Consider the following 8,695-nt stretch of genomic DNA (forward strand, 5'->3'; position numbering starts at 1 on the left):
TTTTCATGAAAAGTTGTGGGAGTGGCATTGCACTGTTCGGCAATAAAACAACGCTAATTATGAGGTTCTAAATATGAACGACAACTCGTGAAACTTTACACACACATCAGGCCGAGCAAATTTATCAATATTTTATACGTTAGTTGTGCAGCTTTTTTTAAATGGCTCGCCATGGCCCTCGAGAAATGTTCAAAAAAGCAGCCCTGGTTGAGTGTTTCACCTCGCTTTTTGTAAATTTTATGGAGTACAGTGAACCCTCGGTTATTGCGGTTAATGGGGACCGAGACCACCCGCAAAAACTGAAAATCCGCGAAGTAGCGGCGCACCTTCAAAAATGCTTAAAAAAAATATACAATATATATAATAAATATATAAATATATATATATATAAATATATATATATATATATATATATATATATATAGATATATATATACGGGGAGAGAGAGAGTGAAATTCATGTTATAACAAAAAAACCAAATTATTATTAAAACGTATTATTTTTTTATTCCCCAGCCATTCTTTTTGTATTTATTTAATTACTCCGACTTTTACCTGCTGGTACGCCGTCCGGTGTGCCCTGTGAAATGAAAGGTGGCATTCTTTATTTATTTATTCATTTATTCATTCATAACTGACAGCCTCGCGCTCCGCTCGTGCCCGGGCAGAAGAGGTGCTCCAATTCGGCTTAACTGTGACACACGCCCGCCCTCCTCCCCCGGAGCTTCCATTCGGTTAAACTTAGGGGCCGCTTGGCACCGCCGTGCCCGGGGAAGGTGCTCCTCTTCGGCTTACTGTGACGCGAGCATGCCCTCCTCCTCCGGAGCTTCCATTCGGTTAAACTTAGGGGCCGCTTGGAACCGCCCGTGCCCGGGGAAGGTGCTCCTCTTCGGCTTACTGTGACGCGAGCATGCCCTCCTCCTCCGGAGCTTCCATTCGGTTAAACTTAGGGGCCGCTTGGCACCGCCCGTGCCCGGGGAAGGTGCTCCTCTACGGCTTAACTGCCACGCACGCCGGCCGGAGCTCTGGTACGGTCCGAACCGCGCGAAACGTCGCCACCGATCGTGTCCGGGGGAACGTGCTCTTCTTCGTCCACTCTCCTCTTCGCCCACGCTCTTCTTCGGCGCACGCCGGCCGTCTAACCGCTCCAGCGCCCCGTCGTGCCGCTTGGCGAAACTACAATGCCCCCGAATATTTTTTAGACCCGCGAAGCACTGAACCCGCGAAAGGTGAACCGCGAAGTAGCGAGGGTTCACTGTATGTATAAGACCAAGACCTACAAAAAAGTCTCTTGGAGCAATGAGCTAGGTTTTACAGGAAGTCGGCCATTTTGAATTTACTTAAAAGGGGGCGGGTCACCACAATGGACTTTGTGTAGAAATTATTATTGGGGCCCGAGCAGCGACCGCGGCGAGGTCCCTATTGTTTTTGTCGAAAATATTATTACTTTTATTTTTATTATTATTATTATTATTATTAGGGCCTGAGCAGCGACCGCTGCGAAGTCCCTATTGTTTTTGTAGAAATTAGTATTATTATTATTTTTCCGATTGTTCGATCGCATTTTTGACCCCCGAAACATGCACAAAAACTCACCAAACTTGGCAGTCTCATCGGGCATGGCGAAAAATTTTATATTTTGTAACGTCTAATATGAACAGGAAGTGAGTTATGAATTTTTGAAAGTCCGACTTTTGCCCTTTTTTGCATGTTTACAGGGGTCATTCTTTTGCACCCTGATCCTAAAGGCTTCATCTGATTGCCTTAAAGTTCTGTCTGGAGCATCTTAAGACCTGGGACAAACACTGGGGCTAAAATTTTTTGTTTCCGAAATACTATATGACGGGGGCGGGGCTTCAAAGTTTTCACTTAAGATTTCCTTCGCCGCAATGGACAAAATGCTTAATAACTCTCCTGCACATGCTGCTAAAAATCCAAAACTTCACATGTACATAAAGAGTCGGTACCTGAAGACATCTATATGTTTATATTCAGTTATACACCTTGCGCCAATCAATATCAATTTTTACATTTTGACGTACTGCACGGTGCCCTTTTAACGAATCCGATTGAAAATTGGCTAGAAAAGACTCAAGACATTGATCTTACTCTATCCCTATTTTTACGACTTTCCTTCAAAGGGCGTGGCTATTACGGTGCCGCAGAGTCTGATTATTCTCCGTGGCAACAAAAGTTCCTGCAAAATGATTCAGATGATCCATCTTCTGGAAATCTTTCACATTTGAGGATATTCAGGCCCTGAAGACGGCTGCCAACTTATTTTTGATCGCAGTGGTAGTGCCACCAACTGGTTAAAACAAATACAAATTATTTTCGTTGATGTTTTTCTCCGGGCAGGTGAACAAAATCTACCTTATATTTGCTCGGATGAGTGTTTAGGCCTTGAGCATGTCACAATACGAAAGTCTTTCGCCTTCTTCAGAGTGTCACATGATGCTGTCTTGTGACCCGTCTTTATCAGCTGATGTTCCATGAGGGCGTGACTTACCTGTCACAAGAATGAAGGCAAGTCACGCCCCCCGCTGTCCGTTCACTCCGCCAAGATGCTGGTCCAGGTGGTAGAGAGGATGAAGGCTCCCTTGTCTCTGTTCATGGTTTTTATGCCTCGCTTGCAGATCTCAATGGCCTCTCTGATCCAGCGCTGTTGTTTGTTCTCTTCTGTGCGGATGACCCTGCCCTTCTCCCGGTCCATGATGTGGTTTTCCCTTTTGCAGTGGTCAGTGATTGCTGATTTGTAATGTTCATGTTGTGCTTGTTCTTTTACTGCTCTGATTTTTTCATTTTTTTGACAGGTAAGTCACACCCTCATGGAACATCAGCTCAAGACACCATCATGCGACACTCTGAAGAAGGCGAAAGACTCGCCGAAACATGTCAGGTAAAAAATTAACCTCAAACATAATTGTCTGCTTTTAATGAATCAGTCAAATATCAATAATAAGAAGACAAAATGAACCTAATACAAATAAATGAATGCTTAATAACTCCCCTGCACATGCTCCTAAAAATCCAAACCTTCACCTGTAAATAAAACGTCCCGACCTGAAGACATCTTAATGTTATTATTTTGTTATACACACAGTGCCGCCAAGTGGAATCAAAAATTTGTTTTTATTTTAATTTTCACGTACTGCACGGTGCCCTTTTGACGAATCCGACTGAAAATGAGTCAGAAAAGATTCAAGACAATGATCTTACTCTCTGCCGAATTTTGTGACGTTTTGGCAAAAGGCGTGGCGATTAAGGTGCTGAAAAGTCCGATTGTACTCTGTGGCAACAAAAGCTCCGGCAACATGACTCAGATGATCCTATCTTCTCGAAGTTGTACACATTTGAGGATACTTCAGCCCTGAAGACATCTACCAACTTATTTTACATCGTAGTAGTAGCGCCACCAACTGGTAAAAGCTAATACAAGTTATTTTCTTGGATGTTTTTCTCCGTGCAACTCAACAAGGTCGCCCTCATATATGCTCGGATGACTGTTTCGGCCATGAGGATGTCACAATACGAAATTCGTCCTTTTTCATGAAAAGTTGTGGGAGTGGCATTGCACTGTTCGGCAATAAAACAAAGCTGATTATGAGGTTCTAAATATGAACGACAACTTGTAAAACTTTACACACACATCAGGCCGAGCAAATTTATCAATATTTTATACGTTAGTTGTGCAGCTTTTTTTAAATGGCTCGCCATGGCCCTCGAGAAATGTTAAAAAAAGCAGCTCTGGTTGAGTGTTTCACCTCGCTTTTTGTAAATTTTATGGAGTACAGTGAACCCTCGGTTATCGCGGTTAACGGGGACCGAGACCACCCGCGAAAACTGAAAATCCGCGAAGTAGCGGCGCACCTTCAAAAATGCTTAAAAAAAATAAACAATATATATAATAAATATATATATATATATATATATATATATATATATATATATATATATACGGGGAGAGAGAGAGTGAAATTCATGTTATAACAAAAAAACCAAATTATTATTAAAACGTATTATTTTTTTATTCCCCAGCCATTCTTTTAGTATTTATTTAATTACTCCGACTTTTACCTGCTGGTACGCCGTCCGGTGTGCCCTGTGAAATGAAAGGTGGCATTCTTTATTTATTTATTCATTTATTCATTCATAACTGACAGCCTCGCGCTCCGCTCGTGCCCGGGCAGAAGAGGTGCTCCAATTTGGCTTAACTGTGACACACGCCCGCCCTCCTCCCCCGGAGCTTCCATTCGGTTAAACTTAGGGGCCGCTTGGCACCGCCCGTGCCCGGGGAAGGTGCTCCTCTTCGGCTTACTGTGACGCGAGCATGCCCTCCTCCTCCGGAGCTTCCATTCGGTTAAACTTAGGGGCCGCTTGGAACCGCCCGTGCCCGGGGAAGGTGCTCCTCTACGGCTTAACTGCCACGCACGCCGGCCGGAGCTCTGGTACGGTCTGAACCGCGCGAAACGTCGCCACCGATCGTGTCCGGGGGAACGTGCTCTTCTTCGTCCACTCTCCTCTTCGCCCACGCTCTTCTTCGGCGCACGCCGGCCGTCTAACCGCTCCAGCGCCCCGTCGTGCCGCTCGGCGAAACTACAATGCCCCCGAATATTTTTTAGACCCGCGAAGCACTGAACCCGCGAAAGGTGAACCGCGAAGTAGCGAGGGTTCACTGTATGTATAAGACCAAGACCTACAAAAAAGTCTCTTGGAGCAATGAGCTAGGTTTTACAGGAAGTCGGCCATTTTGAATTTACTTAAAAGGGGGCGGGTCACCACAATGGACTTTGTGTAGAAATTATTATTGGGCCCCGAGCAGCGACCGCGGCGAGGTCCCTATTGTTTTTGTAGAAAACATTATTACTTTTATTATTATTATTATTATTATTATTAGGGCCTGAGCAGCGACCGCTGCGAAGTCCCTATTGTTTTTGTAGAAATTATTATTATTATTATTTTTCCGATTGTTCGATCGCATTTTTGACCCCCGAAACATGCACAAAAACTCACCAAACTTGGCAGTCTCATCGGGCATGGCGAAAAATTTGATATTTTAACGTCTAATATGAACAGGAAGTGAGTTATGAATTTTTGAAAGTCCGACTTTTGCCCTTTTTTGCATGTTTACAGGGGTCATTCTTTTGCACCCTGATCCTAAAGGCTTCATCTGATTGCCTTAAAATTCTGTCTGTAGCATCTGAAGACCTGGGACAAACACTGGGGCTAAAATTTTTTGTTTCCGAAATACTATATGACGGGGGCGGGGCTTCAAAGTTTTCACTTAAGATTTCCTTCGCCGCAATGGACAAAATGCTTAATAACATTCCTGCACATGCTGCTAAAAATCCAAAACTTCACATGTACATAAAGAGTCTGTACCTGAAGACATCTATATGTTTATATTCAGTTATACACCTTGCGCCAATCAATATCAATTTTTACATTTTGACGTACTGCACGGTGCCCTTTTAACGAATCTGATTGAAAATTGGCTAGAAAAGACTCAAGACATTGATCTTACTCTATCCCTATTTTTGTGACTTTCCTTCGAAGGGCGTGGCTATTACGGTGCCGCAGAGTCTGATTATTCTCCGTGGCAACAAAAGTTCCTGCAAAATGATTCAGATGATCCATCTTCTCGAAATTTTTCACATTTGAGGATATTCAGGCCCTGAAGACGGCTGCCAACTTATTTTTGATCGCAGTGGTAGCGCCACCAACTGGTTAAAACAAATACAAATTATTTTCGTTGATTTTTTTCTCCGGGCAGGTTAACAAAATCTACCTTACATTTGCTCGGATGAGTGTTTAGGCCTTGAGGATGTCACAATACGAAAGTCTTTCGCCTTCTTCAGAGTGTCACATGATGGTGTCTTGTGGCCCGTCTTTATCAGCTGATGTTCCATGAGGGCGTGACTTACCTGTCACAAGAATGAAGGCAAGTCACGCCCCCCGCTGTCCGTTCACTCCGCCAAAATGCTGCTCCAGGTGGTAGAGAGGATGAAGGCTCCCTTGTCTCTGTTCATGGTTTTTATGCCTCGCTTGCAGATCTCAATGGCCTCTCTGATCCAGCGCTGTTGTTTGTTCTCTTCGGTGCGGATGACCCTGCCCTTCTCCCGGTCCATGATGTGGTTTTCCCTTTTGCAGTGGTCAGTGATTGCTGATTTGTAATGTTCATGTTGTGCTTGTTCTTTTACTGCTCTGATTTTTTCATTTTTTTGACAGGTAAGTCACACCCTCATGGAACATCAGCTGATAAAGACGGGTCTCAAGACACCATCATGCGACACTCTGAAGAAGGCAAAAGACTCGCCGAAACATGTCAGGTAAAAAATTAACCTAAAACATAATTGTCTGCTTTTAATGAATCAGTCAAATATCAATAATAAGAAGACAAAATGAACCTAATACAAATAAATGAATGCTTAATAACTCCCCTGCACATGCTCCTAAAAATCCAAACCTTCACCTGTAAATAAAACGTCCCGACCTGAAGACATCTTAATGTTATTATTTTGTTATACACACAGCGCCGCCAAGTGGAATCAAAAATTTGTTTTTATTTTAATTTTCACGTACTGCACGGTGCCCTTTTGACGAATCCGACTGAAAATTAGTCAGAAAAGACTCAAGACAATGATCTTACTCTCTGCCAAATTTTGTGACGTTTTGGCAAAAGGCGTGGCTATTACGGTGCTGAAAAGTCCGATTGTACTCTGTGGCAACAAAAGCTCCGGCAACATGACTCAGATGATCCTATCTTCTCGAAGTTGTACACATTTGAGGATACTTCAGCCCAGAAGACATCTACCAACTTATTTTACATCGTAGTAGTAGCGCCACCAACTGGTAAAAGCTAATACAAGTTATTTTCTTGGATGTTTTTCTCCGTGCAACTCAACAAGGTCGCCCTCATATATGCTCGGATGACTGTTTCGGCCATGAGGATGTCACAATACGAAATTAGTCCTTTTTCGTGAAAAGTTGTGGGAGTGGCATTGCACTGTTCGGCAATAAAACAACGCTGATTATGAGGTTCTAAATATGAACGACAACTCGTGAAACTTTACACACACATCAGGCCGAGCAAATTTATCAATATTTTATACGTTAGTTGTGCAGCTTTTTTGAAATGGCTCGCCATGGCCCTCGAGAAATGTTCAAAAAAGCAGCCCTGATTGAGTGTTTCACCTCGCTTTTTGTAAATTTTATGGAGTACAGTGAACCCTCGGTTATCGCGGTTAATGGGGACCGAGACCACCCGCGAAAACTGAAAATCCGCGAAGTAGCGGCGCACCTTCAAAAATGCTTAAAAAAAATATACAATGTATATATATATAGATATATATATATATATCTATATATATATATACGGGGAGAGAGAGAGTGAAATTCATTTTATAACAAAAAAAACAAATTATTATTAAAACGTATTATTTTTTTATTCCCCAGCCATTCTTTTTGTATTTATTTAATTACTCCGACTTTTACCTGCTGGTACGCCGTCCGGTGTGCCCTGTGAAATGAAAGGTGGCATTCTTTATTTATTTATTCATTTATTCATTCATAACTGACAGCCTCGCGCTCCGCTCGTGCCCGGGCGGAAGAGGTGCTCCAATTCGGCTTAACTGTGACACACGCCCGCCCTCCTCCCCCGGAACTTCCATTCTGTTAAACTTAGGGGCCGCTTGGCACCGCCCGTGCCCGGGGAAGGTGCTCCTCTTCGGCTTACTGTGACGCGAGCATGCCCTCCTCCTCCGGAGCTTCCATTCAGTTAAACTTAGGGGCCGCTTGGAACCGTCCGTGCCCGGGGAAGGTGCTCCTCTTCGGCTTACTGTGACGCGAGCATGCCCTCCTCCTCCGGAGCTTCCATTCGGTTAAACTTAGGGGCCGCTTGGAACCGCCCGTGCCCGGGGAAGGTGCTCCTCTTCGGCTTACTGTGACGCGAGCATGCCCTCCTCCTCCGGAGCTTCCATTCGGTTAAACTTAGGGGCCGCTTGGCACCGCCCGTGCCCGGGGAAGGTGCTCCTCTACGGCTTAACTGCCACGCACGCCGGCCGGAGCTCTGGTACGGTCCGAACCGCGCGAAACGTCGCCACCGATCGTGTCCGGGAGAACGTGCTCTTCTTCGTCCACTCTCCTCTTCGCCCACGCTCTTCTTCGGCGCACGCCGGCCGTCTAACCGCTCCAGCGCCCCATTTGAGGATATTCAGGCCCTGAAGACGGCTGCCAACTTATTTTTGATCGCAGTGGTAGCGCCACCAACTGGTTAAAACAAATACAAATTATTTTCGTTGATTTTTTTCTCCGGGCAGGTTAACAAAATCTACCTTACATTTGCTCGGATGAGTGTTTAGGCCTTGAGGATGTCACAATACGAAAGTCTTTCGCCTTCTTCAGAGTGTCACATGATGGTGTCTTGTGGCCCGTCTTTATCAGCTGATGTTCCATGAGGGCGTGACTTACCTGTCACAAGAATGAAGGCAAGTCACGCCCCCCGCTGTCCGTTCACTCCGCCAAAATGCTGCTCCAGGTGGTAGGTGCTCCAATTCGGCTTAACTGTGACACACGCCCGCCCTCCTCCCCCGGAACTTCCATTCTGTTAAACTTAGGGGCCGCTTGGCACCGCCCGTGCCCGGGGAAGGTGCTCCTCTTCGGCTTACTGTGACGCGAGCATGCCCTCCTCCTCCGG

This window comes from Idiotropiscis lumnitzeri, unplaced genomic scaffold (assembly GCF_059441095.1).
Source record: "Idiotropiscis lumnitzeri isolate Australia: NSW breed Sydney's pygmy pipehorse unplaced genomic scaffold, RoL_Ilum_1.0 HiC_scaffold_30, whole genome shotgun sequence".
Lineage (NCBI taxonomy): Eukaryota > Metazoa > Chordata > Actinopteri > Syngnathiformes > Syngnathidae > Idiotropiscis > Idiotropiscis lumnitzeri.